A 13,849-nucleotide genomic window follows, 5' to 3' on the forward strand; every position below is an offset into this window, starting at 1 on the left:
CGCTCTTATGTCCATTTTAGGTATCTAAAGATTTACGCACAAGATTAACTCAAAATTAGCAAATGAAATGGATCTCCTATCCCTATCTTTCCTTTTAATATTTCTTTTATTATTTTACTGAGATACAGTAATTGTCGACAATATTCAAAATTTATTTTGGTACATATACAGTCATTTGTATAGTTAACGGCTTCTAATGAGAATAAATACTACTATCCATAAATTAAGTTAATAAAAAAAAATAAAAATAAAAAATAAAAAAAAATTATGTTGAAATAATTATACATTTAATAATTTAAAATATGAAAATTGTAAAATGTAGAAATAACAAGCTGTTATTTTTACTTAAATGTCAACAATAAATGTTATAATTCCTGGCGCCATACTTTCACAAAAACATTTCAAATAAATAAAATTAAAGTTTCGAATAAATGAAGAAAAGGTATGTAATATTTTATGTTGTGCTAGTTTTGAAAGTTTATAAAATAATGTCTTCTTGCTTTAAAAAATTTTATGTCGAGAAACAATGTACTAATGGAATAAGTAATTTCACTAATAATTTTCAATGTAATGAACATATTACTACCAAGCATAAAGAATAATATAGTCTTATGATTATTAGTCATTGTTTTTGTTATATTTTTGAGAGTGATAAATTGAGAGTTGAATATGTAAAAAAATAAAAAAAAGAAAAAAAAAAGAAGTCAGACATATATTCATATTAAAAATGTACAATCATATCGAGGAAACTTTCATACTTATAATTTAATTGTTAAAAAAATAATATCATAATAGCCAATGAAATTATAGAGATACTAATGAGTGAAATTAGAAAACTTTCTTACGCTTGTAGCTAATTGTTATAAGGCAAGATTTTTCATAAAATTCCCAAGAATTTTTCTTTTTAGCACAAGACAATGGTAAATTATAATTCTATATATAATTATAGAGGTATAATAGTTTATTGATAAGTAATTTTTCTGCAAAAAGCCTATAATTAAAATTCACGAAACAACGATTTATTAGAAGGGAAAGTACAACATTTTAAAAGAATGAGGGAGATGAATTGAATGAACAAATTTGGCGCTAAGAGAGTTAGTTGGCGAAAATTAAAATTATTTGATTAACATAAATAAAAATAAATAAAATATTTATGCAAATTGGTGGTCTCTCTAATAATTTGAGAATGTTACAAGCAAACCTTTTGGAAATGGGAGAAATAAGTAGAGCTGAATGATAAAGTGACCCAAGTAGCTTATCATCTCGAACGTAAAAAGCTCGCTAATAACTATTCAACCTTGAAGTATTTGGAATTAAGTATAGCTTTATTAAAGGAAATTCAGGATATGATCCAACATGAGCCAAGTAAAGCAAAAACTGCGAAAAATTTTGCAAACGAGAATTTATAAAAAAAAACTACGAGTATATTTGCAGGTAAGATTAAAAAAAGGAAAGAAATATTATTTGATAATCAAGTGCTAAGTTTAACAAAGAAAATAATTAATTGCATTTTTAATAGAATGACTATGCTGTTATTTCGACATTAATAGCAGGTTATCAGATTTCGGAAAATTATCGAAAACACGATGGTGGAAACTGGGAAAACGTAAGAAAATAAAAAAAAGTCGAAAAACATGAGTAAAAATTCCAATTATTAATTGTTTAAAAATAAATGTTAGATGTTATACTCGACTAAATTTACCGAAAGAATGAAAAAATTGTAGATGAGTAAAAATAATATACAATTAATAGAAAGGAATATAGCCAGTACGATATTTGTATCGGATGCAAATCAATGACTAATCAATTAGCCGATTGCAACCAAAATAGCGAATTCGAAATAGTGAAAATACAGTGAAAAGGAAAAATCTATAGGTATTTTTCAAATACGTCATTAGATTCGAGATATCTTATTAATTTGATTAATGAAGAATTCCTTACAACAGTGTTATTATTTTTGACATCGAATAAGTTCTGCGATAAATCGATTATGGATAATATCTCGTGGTTTTTTATCATAAGATTGGAGGTTAAAAATATACGAATTGAATTGGCTTTTTATGCTCTTCTGGGAGATTTCGTAAAATGTAGGGCAATATTTAGATGAAATTTTTCGACATCTCTAATGCTCAAAACTTCAGAATAATAAAAGAGATAAGATAATTTATGAATTTCGATTGCATACTAGATGAGTAATATTGAATACCAAAAAAAAAAAAAATAAATAAATAAATAAATAATAATTAAATCATAAAATTAAAATGAATAGATGAGAACAAGTTAATGAAATTCAACAACAATTTGATTTATCGTTAAGTACAAGTTGATTAGTTAATTCTATTCGCTGATTTATAAACAATTTAGTATATAAAAACTTCCTGCCGATATTGCTTTGGCTTATGCGTATTTATTCATATTAAAAAGAACGGTATCGCTATTAAAATCTATGTTTTCGTAAAAATATAATATGAAAAAAAAATCCAGCTTAAATTGAAATTAAATGAATTAAATACCAAATATTTACTGATATCTTTGTATCTCAAATGTAAATGGATATGTGATAAATTAGAATCTTATTCATACATAATGGGTCAAGACCAATTCTGTTATACTTAGCAAATCATGCACATAATTGTTATAACAATAAGTTGACACTTTAAAAGGTCAAATTAAGGCTAGCGTACTATTGAATATAATAATAAAAAAATATAACAAAAATTGAATCTTATTAGATCTGCCCTACATATGTACTTATACAACCAACTACTCTTTTGTAAAAGAAAGTTTTTACAATTTAAAATAAATTATAGAATACAAATATTACTCAATGTTACTATTTTTTTTCGAACAGTTGATTTTCTTAAATAAAGATCTTAATAGATCTTTTGAAGTGGCAAAGTGAAATGATAAATTGTTTTAACTTAGATACTATGATTTTTTTACTTTATTAGAATATTAAAGACTCGGTATATAGTATGAAATATCCTGGGATATTATCAATTTTTACCAGTTTATTTATGTTGAACATTGTTTCATTCTAATTTGTTCCATTAAAAAAAAAAACTCTATTTCTTTTTCATACATTGTTCTACATTGTCGCATTTATCATATATCACATCACTAGTTGGAATATAATAATAATATTTTTATAATATATCATAATATTGTTATAATAATGTCTAAATAGACTTTGAATAATCATTTCGTATTTTGATTTTTTATAAGAATGCATAGTCGTTGCTCATATTGATAGGAACGGAAGATTTTTTTCACATGAAATTCTTACAATTAATTATTTATGTTTATTTTAAGCGATATAGAGAGAGAGAGAGAGAGAGAGGGAGGGGTGAGGATGAGTGGGGGCAGAGACAGGTTGTAGCACATAAAGTACGAATCTATATGCGATACAAAGAATTTTCTTGTACAATAAAATTAAAAATATTATTATACTTAATTATATTAACTAATATTTACTAATTAATTTTCAATTTATAAAGTTTAACGGATAAAATGTGTATATATCTAAAGTAAGCTTTGCCTTTTATTAATTTACTGTTTCTCTACGTGGTTAATAAACAAATTCTACTGAATTAAAATCTTAATTTTTCGACAGAATAAAATGCGAGTGGAGTTGTATTAAATAAGATTTGCTCAACTAAGCGTTAAAGAATTTTTATCTTAAATTTTTAACTGAAAGTCTTTACACGTAAACGTAATTTTTCTTTTTAAAGATAAAATATTCTCGAATTTATCAAATATCTATTTTTAAAAAATTAAAGTGGGCAGAAAAGTAGGTTATTTCAAGTAACTGATAAAAATAAAAAATAAAAAATAAAAAAAATATATAACGCAACACGTTTAAATTATCAAGAATTTTACCTTTGAACAACGTAATTTATACAATTTGGACAACTTTATTGTAAAAGCTTTTATACAACGAAGTGGCTGAAAATCATATCAAAGCTGTTAAAATATGTTTATAGTTAATTGAGAAATTTTACAAAATTTTCTCACAATTTTCAATTGCATTATCGTAAAATTATTAAAATAATTATAACAACTGTTGACAATAAAAAAAAAAATAATAAATAAATAAATAAAAAAAAAAATGAAAATAAACCATTATGATTGAATTGATTTGATTATATTAGTATTTTCAACAATAATATAAAATAAATCATTGTTAAATTTTTTTTCAACGAAACGCAAATGAAATTCCCATCGCATAAAAGTGTCCGCGTTATGCATATATTAAATAAACATTTTATAAGCCTTTAAAATTATTATTGAATTCTTAAGCGAAAGAAAGAGGACAGGTGTGATGGCAAGCGCAGTGTACGCTCATCGACATTTCATATAAAATCGCAAATTTTAAAAGAAATCTGTACACGCATATTATTATTCCACATTCGATTTCTAAATTCAATAATGCAAATTTATTCTTATTTATCAAATTTATAATTCTTAGTTGCTGCATGCGGTTTTTAACATTCGCGTGATAATAATGCTGATGCGCACGGGTGCTATTGGCATCATCTCACAGTAGCGCAGATTTTTGGTTGTGCAGTTGAAAATAGGCGAATGCGGAAAAGTGAAGCAGCAGCATTAGTGCGCGTACGGAAAAGAGTTGCCGGATCCGCGAGGAAGCTGCGCGTGCCCCCATTTCCACGATAATTGGTTCGAAGGTCGGGACAATAGTTCTGCCGCTGGTGCTTACGTTACCCCCACCCCCGTCCAGTCTAACTTTTGCTTTCGCTAGAGCGAGCCGACGTCATAGCGCCACTTTTCATTTGTCGCCCACTTCCGTGGCTTCTTCCGTCCTTTTCCAGCTAAACGATGAATGGGGATTTTTTCTTGCAGCGTTCTCCAGGCTTTAATGCACGGAGAGTCGTTAACGGATACACTGGAACTTCGTTTAAACCGATAGGCTACGCCCTTGGTATTTTTATACGTTATTGGTGGTGGTGGGAGTCGGGTGGGATAGGGGCGGTCAGACGATAATGTAGATAATACTCGAATTGAATAATAAAGAAATAGGAAGATGTCTCTATTTGTAATTTTACATCCCTCTCGAAATGAAATAGGGGCCACTGTCAAAGTGCCCTTCTCATGTCATCCTTTCTTCTTTATTGATACGAGCAGTGGGATTTATCAATATGATTTTCTCATGCTGTAGCTCATTAATTTATTCATTAGATGATTTTCTTCATTAAATCCATGTCGTTTTCATTACAATTTCTCATTTATTCTGTCTCGAGACGTTAAGCGTTATTTGGTTATGTAATTAAATGCTTTAATTTCATTTTACTGTTTATTGTAGTGACGCTTATTTGACGAAAGTATTGTTTGTAAGCTTTGTTATTTAATTAATGATCGGTCATTGAGAAATACATTTTATTAAGCAAGAAAAAGAAAAAAAGACAAGAAAATGAAATATTTTGTGATATTCAATTGATTCGCCTCCAATTTCCTGAAATAAATTTAGTAAATGGTTAATAACTGATTTTATTGCGTTATAAATTTACTTAAATTTACAAACGATAAAATATAATATCTTCTATGTTTCGAAATTGTTGTAAATATTTCTTTTTTATTTCCTTTTTTTTTTTTTTTTTTTTTTTTTTAACAACTTAGAAAAATTGAAATAATTATTATATAATTTGTTAAAATTTTGAATTTTCAAGTCAAGGTAATATTGTCAATTTTATTCAACGTTGAATTATCTTAAGATTAATTTAATGGATAATAATGCTAGTAATGCAGGAGACAATACTATGACATAATAGCCGTAATAAAATATAAAATTAATAATTATATGATAAAATTGCGTTCTAATATTTTAGAAATTTGAATGTCCAATATTATATACAATTTAGTGAAAGTCTCATTATATCGTAAGTTCTCTTTTTCGAATCTCTTATATAAAAGTAATTACGCTGAATTAAATAGTTTGAAAAGTAAAATCCCCCAACGCATATAAAATTATATTGAAAAGTATTTTATACTATATAATAAGAAGAATGTTGTTAAATTAAGTTTTATTACTAGAAAAGAAGCATTTTACTAATTTTATTATCAATCTATAATTACATGCACGTAGTTTATACTAGAAATAAAATAGTTACGAGTTTATAATATATGCTCAACTCTCATCCAAGTTATGTACTTTTAAAAGAGTATGTAATTGGCAAAGGAGTCACGTCAATACGCAAATATACAGAAGTTGAATTTCGGAGTATTTTTATTTTATTTATTTATTTATTTATTATTTATTTTTTTTTTTTTTTTGAAAACTTTACGTTTTTCTAAAATGTAAAAATCTCACTGGAGTGAATAAATTGCTCCAACATTTGACAAAGTATATGCATACGTATACACACACACACACACACACACACACACACATATATTATTTTTAGCCTACTTTTAACTTTGTAAATATAACAAAATATTATATATCTCGAATCTGAAGAAACAAGTCTAATAACAAACTATAATAAGATTAGTTTTCTTATAACTTTTCGCAGAGTAATTGTTATTGTTTATTTATGCATGATAAGTGAGAAGAAACGTCTCGCGCGTAACACTTTTGTACACACGAACGTTTCATGCATAATAATTCAAGTCGAGATGTTCAAATACACGATCTACTTTTACCAACACGCACGTAATCATCTCGGTCAATGCATCGTCACATTCGCTTTTTCATCCGAATAAACGTTGATCTTTCGATTATTTTGCCATCTACCATAATACTACTCTGTCTTTTTCTTCTCTTTTCTGCGTCATTGTTTTTTTTTTTTTTTTTTTTTTTTTTTTTTTTTTTTTTTTTTGACATATCCTGTCCGCTTCCTTCCTTATGTTCACCGAACCGTATTACGCGGAGAACGTAATACACGTTCAATAATGAACTTTAAGCCGTCGTTTTTGTGTTAACGTTTTTATGTGCAGTAAACTGACAAACGTTCCATATTTGATATACGATTTTGTATCGCTCCGTCATAATTTCCAGTATTTACGATTGTATACATTAGTTTGTAAAAGTTTGTTTTACGTAACAGGAGACTGTTTTCCTGATATTTCTTGAGGTATGAGTTTTGACAATTTAAGTATTACCACTTTATTGAAAATTTTGATTTATCCGAATATATATTAATAAATACGATGTTTAATCCGTGTTTATACAATGAAATCCTTCGGCTTCTTTTTTTTATTTTTTTATTTTTCTAGGACAAAAATAGAAGAAGAGTATGTATACACGATGGCACGGACAAAATTACTAAATGTAGTAAAAATATTAATATCGATCGTTTTCGGTTTATCATGTATATATATAAATATAAGTGCTGGAAAATCTAGCATGAAAAGTTAATATATTTATTAAAAAACAAGGATGCCAAAGTCGACTTTTAGCACGAAGTCCTGGCAATTTATTTAATAAGCCATCTGATGGTATAACCAATAGTTATAACATTAAAAATTGAAATTGAAAAAAAAATTCTTTTTCTTAAGACATTTTAGAGTTGACGAATTAATAAATTTGTGTATAATCCGTACTATGGCATATTTTCATATAAATGCATTTATTTCATATAAAGCATGAAGTATTTCAATTGCCTCGCTAATCTTTGAAAGTTGATATTCATAGAAAGAAAATGTTTAAACTTCAAAAGCCAAAGTTTTACAATCTCAAAAGTAATTTAATTCTAATCATATGCTTATATTGATTTATTCTCTCTACACAGATCCACATTTATGTTTAAAAACCAATTGTATATTATAGTAAACTATTTCTGATAGTCACATTTATCCTACGTTTAAATGCAAGCCATTTAAAATTATAGATTAGTCTTTAATCTGATTGTTGTTACCAAATACTTGATTCTATAATAATAAATAAATAAATAAAAAATGTGCAAATGAAGCCGTCGCATGTAATATTTACAATAATTATCGCGGTGACGTAAAGGGGGGAAATTGCCCAGGAGCTATATTGTCATTTATAATAATAAACCATCGAGTGTACATTTGAGAGCGTGTGTATGTAAAGGTTGAGAGGTAAGTTTGCGAAAGGAGTTAAAGGCACACGTATAAGCGAGTCGAGAATAATGAATAAATTACGTTATATCAAGCGATGATGACGTATTCTCATCTGTAAATCGACAACCTCCAAAAAAATGTCCACCTATAAGTCATTTCAGTCTTACCATTATCTTTTACTTGCTCCTATTTTTTTTTTTTTTGGCGCTTTATAAACGAAAAACAGCTGACCGCTTCAGCTCGGAAAGAGGCTAGAGAGGTCAGGGTGACATTGGCTAAGTTAATTGCAGACAGTGAATGTAAGTTAGAATTAAAATTCTTGTTTCATTCCTTAGATTATTAGATCATATTAAAAAAAAAAAAAAAAAAAAAAAAAAAAATAGAATATTTTCTGGGAGAGTATCGTATTTCGATGGTCATGATGTGTTGCACTCTATGATTCAAGTTGGCCGTACCGTGTAACTAAATTTACTAACAAGAGTCTCGGATATGTACATATGACACACATGCACGCGTGCAATCACACACCTGAACACCGCAATAATATTATTTTATCTTTATTTCACGTACAAATCGTTATTTGCACTTTGTAGACATTTAAAGCATAATTAATTTTCAGCCATTAAAATAAAATTTTTTTTACTTTATGGCAATGAAACAATTCATATATGGATAAATAATTGACGTTTAAATACAATTTTGTTCAGACATTGTAATAACTTCTGCAGTATTAGAATTTTACATTCCTACACGAACCTCGTACATTCAACTTATAAGACCTTCTGCCAAAATACGTTGTCATAAATAAAGAAATCATCATATCAATTTCCCAGTTTATATTTTAATTATTGCACACACACACACACACATATATTATTTTTAAAAATTTATAGGTTTGTTGACATATTTTTAAATTTATCCTATAATATATATATATATATATATATATATGTATGTACGTAAAATTCGCATCTTAACGAATAAAGTAAAACTAAATTTTTCATAAAATCTTATTCTAAATTTAAAAATCATCTACTAAAAAGAAATGAATGAAAAAATAATTTAGAACGCAAAGATATCTAACATCCTAGAAATCATGACGATGCATTTTCGTACATTTTTAATTCAATCTGTTGATATATATTTTTGAAGTATTAGTAAAAAAGGTGCTTCCCTTCATTAGCCGAGTAGGTGTTATTATTATACTAATGACTACAATTATTATAATATATTATTATAAAAATCATTGTATTTGAATATACTTCAATTTTTGCGAGACTATTTCTCTTTCGATACTTTAGAAAGAGAAGAAAGAGAGAGAGAGAGTGAGTGAGTGAGTGACTACAAGAAATATTAATTGACAGAAAAAATACAACGAAAATTAGATTTAAAATACTTTAATAATATTTACGGATAAAATATCGTTAATTCTTGAGAGATTCAAATCCCTTCTTGTTTTTATATAATTAAGTAAGATGGATAATATTGCATAAAATAGAGTAAATAAATATTTTACAGAAAAATCAATAGAATTAATTTAGATTTTTTTCAAAATCCACTTTCTCGTACGCTTTTTGATCTATTTTCGCAATTTGAAAGCAAATTACCTTCAAAATTCTTGTTGCTTCTAAATCTAAATTGATAAAAGTTACTCAACGTTATCAGACAATTTTTTTATGCTGAATTCGGAGGTATTTTTCATATTTATACTGAGAAATTGGGTGCAATGCGAAATGAGAAAAATATTTTCTTTTTCTTCCTTTTTTTGTGAATGACGTCATTCGTATTCTTCCAATAGGATTAGAAGTAAGATAGAGTATGCCGCCAGTCCTTTGTAGCTACTGAATTGCAATTTTTTTTCTCAGCTCCTTTTTCAACCATCCTCTAGAGACTTTTTTTCTCCATCAATGAAACGATTTTCCTTTTTGTACCTTTCTTTTTAGTCTCTTGTCCATTATATTTCTTATTTTATCTCTTTATTGCAGTCAAGTGAAGAACATGAAACTTACTACCATAATTGCTCTACATAAAATTATTTAAGAGTACTTGTAAAGAGTATTTGTTTATATTTTAAAATGATAATTGCTTTTACGTAAAGAAATTTAATAAAAATTTCAGAGACAAATTTAACACATGAAACTTATACTCTTCTGGTCTTGCTATATCTTTATTAGATGGATTACTTTGCAATAATAAATTTGTTGATTGTAACATTATAGGGCACAATCAATGAGTTTGAGAAAAAGAAATTACTGCCATTGGACGTGTATGTGACATTATAGACAGATTTTAAGAAATATTCTGAATATTATAAAACGTAAAAATTGGCAAATTAATATTATAGTGCGTGATCCGGTCGAGTTCTAGTTCGAAAGAAAATAATTAATATTAACGTTGATTTGAAACTTAAGTTATTTTATTTAATTACTTTAATAAAAAAATTTAATTAATAATTAATTAATTTTTTCATAAACGTTAATGCAATTCACTAAATAGTATAGTTTTTTTTTTTTATTAAAATCATGAAAATTTGTCATTTATTCTATTTCGATTACTTTATGGTTCTTGTATGTTTTAATTCGAATTTTCATGTTCTAATTAATTTAATGAAAAATTATGACTTGTGTACTTAATCTATGCAATTTTTGCATTATTTTATTAAAACTACGTAGTTATTATTGTGGTGGATTATAGTTATATATTTTTAACAATATTCAAATAAAAATTTGTTCTAAAAAATGTTTAAAATTGATTGTTCATACCATTATTGCTTATTTAATCGATTATTAAAACATATTTATCCACATTTAATACTTATATTATATATAAAATGTATATATACAATATATTGTATGTTTTTTGTTTGTAATTCAATAAATTCGTCTTTTAGGAATTTCTTTCGATATCAAAACTATTAGATTAAAATTCCACATATTTTGACTTTAATGAAAAACTACATTGTTTCATTTTACGAAAATACTTTGCATGTTTCATTCAGCAAGAACTTCCGTAATGTTTTAGAAATTTGTTCACACATACATCTTGACGTTTATGATGAAAATCATGAAATTCGCACTTCCAGTAGTCTATTGTTCCATTCATAAGAATTCATTCGTCGCTGTTGACGCCAAGTCGAGCAACCTAACGGGAGCGTTTTAATCATTTTCTTTTTCAACGATATTCTTGTCAGTAAAACCACCAAAGCAGCACAAAAGATAAACTTTAAAGGGACTATGGTTTAACTATAATGTTTATCGATCTGAAAAAGAAAGAATGAAAGTAAATCGTAAAAATGAGACAATATCGATCGTACTGTTGTTGATTGACATATTGGCGCATCTATTTTCTGGCGAAATAACAACGCTTTGTGAATATCAATAAGAATATCATTCCATTTGGGCAAATCAAGTTAATTTTATCTCGTTTATTCTTAGTTTAGCCTCTATTTTAATAAGATTTTTTTGAAATAAGAAAACTTTAGTTCCACCGTTCTTTATACCGATAGTAACAAGCGTTCGGAAAAACATTGCTACAAGCTTTTATCGACAATAATATCATGTCTTACGACTCTTTACGGAGATTATAATCTTGTCTACATTAAATTGCACGAGTGAAGTCATTCGCTTTAATAATACATAATGATGTCAAGTGTGTGCAACTATTAATGAAGTTAAAGGTTTTAATGAATAAGTATGTTGATTGGTAACGAACCAAATTAGTAAATTAAATTTCAGTACATTTATAGCTGAATATTTTTAATTAACTGTTAACCATAAACCAACATCCTTCCTTGCGCAAATTATGGTTTTTACAAGGTAAATAAAATTGAATGAAGCAAAATTCTAGTAATAGTTTTCAAGCGATTTTCCTACCCTTGGATGTACTTTTAAAAAATTATATAAAAATTTGTTATTTTAGTTATAAAATAACGTGCAACCTACAATATATATATATATATATATATATATAATTTAATTAATGGAACACAATGTACTTGGAATAACAAGACTAATTATTAATTATAAATTAACAAGAAAATAATAATTTATCTCTTATATTCTATTAAATCAATAAAATAAGATAAAGAAAATAGTATGCAATACATTGTAATAACAGCATAGCTTTAAATTTTTCTGAATAAGTAAATCGAGTGCCCCGCATCTCATACAACCACAATCGACTCTGTACGTACAATCTAGCAATTTTCCTACTTTTTAATAATAACCGTTACTTTTGCTGATTATTGAGAATTAAAAGTACAGCAAAATTAATAAAGAAATTGCATTAGCAGAAGCTAGAGCGATGACATAATTATATTGCCTGTCGCATGTATCTTATCGGAACTACGACCCCATTCCTTTTCAATGCAATTTAACCGAGAAATTAATATTCGCACGGATGATATGCTGGGGGCTATAGTGAAAAGCTGGAAAATTCGTAAGTGAAACTTTGCACGCGCAAGCGCGAGTTTATGAAGCAAAAAGTCTACAAAAGGAATACCTCCTTACAGTCTCTATTGCATTATTCTCTCAGTATTTGCAGCTCTTATACACTTTTATAAAAGTCATATACACAAGAGTACTATTACCTGTCCCTTTTTACGCCACAGCGACAATTAATCGTTGCCGTGAAGTAAAGTTAATTTTTCCAATAGCATATAATGCCATCTCCGGCGGGTCGTCGAACTGCGTTTCTCGAGGATACTTTTTTTCTCGCGTCGAGAACCCCTTGCGTTTACAACGGGACGAATGTTTCGATTGACCTTGAGATGCATAATGGGTCGTTTTATTGAAATATTCATTGTAATATTTTCCTAAGAAAGGCAAGTGCGCGATGAGTAGTGCATTTTATTTAAAAATAAAGATTATATGTAAATGAAAAAAACTTGATATGAATAGGCATTGTTGCTAACATTGTTTCGTTATTTATTCGTACTATTATATGAATCTATTAAAGTTTGTTAATTTCTTTTTTGTTTAATAAATTCCCGTAAAAGTAGACGATATTTTAGATCGATCGTATTATGTAGCATTTTTTTGGGAAAATGTGAATATTAAATTATTATTCCGCATACAAAAAGGGTAATATTAAGGTATTCATTTAATATTAAAGCCATCAATATGCCATGAAACTGCATAATTATCGAAAATACAATTTGCGATTAAGCATTTTGTATAAAAAATGCTAGATTTAACTTCTTTATGTTTTGTAAATTTTTAAAATCAACTCTACAATAGAAAGTGTTGTTGTAATTTGATTTAACGCGCCATTTTGTACGTTTTTATTATTATTTATTTATTTATTTATTTTTTTTATTTAATTCTCTTAAATTTAATTTTTTCGTTTTCAATTTTCATATTAAATAAGAATATCATAAAATTTATTAATTAAAATTTTAAATTAGTAAACATTCAATCGATTTGTATATTAAAAACTAAATTTGGAATTTGGAATGAATCTTACCCAGTAGATGTTTATTAACGAGTTATATCTATATATAAATGAAGAAAAAAAAGTTCGTGACACTTTGTAAAGCAAATTGTTCCTATAGATATGAGAGCTTACTGTCTAGAATGTAAAATTGAATATCTAATTATAAATTTAAATATAAATCTAATTATAAAGTCAATTATGGCGCGAATGGAACAAACACTACTTTACAACTATAGATGGTAATATTCGGAAATTTATAATCCAAATCCTGATTTTTTTTTTGTTTCCTATCCTTTTCAACAATTTCATTTAGAAAATACTTTTCGTTAATTTCAACATTAAATCGCATATTGATTAGAGACAGAAGTAAAAAGAG

At 26.9% G+C, this 13,849-nt stretch overlaps 1 protein-coding gene across 1 annotated transcript in view; it reads left to right on the top strand.

Moving 5' to 3' along the window:
- The window catches only part of LOC105368957 (protein FAM102B), a 96,437-nt gene that overhangs the window by 64,274 nt on the left and 18,314 nt on the right, over positions 1–13,849 (top strand). The gene's annotated exons all lie outside the window — the stretch shown is intronic.

The sequence above is a fragment of the Ceratosolen solmsi genome, unplaced genomic scaffold (genome assembly GCF_000503995.2).
Source record: "Ceratosolen solmsi marchali unplaced genomic scaffold, CerSol_1.0 scaffold1, whole genome shotgun sequence".
In the NCBI taxonomy this organism is placed as follows: domain Eukaryota; kingdom Metazoa; phylum Arthropoda; class Insecta; order Hymenoptera; family Agaonidae; genus Ceratosolen; species Ceratosolen solmsi.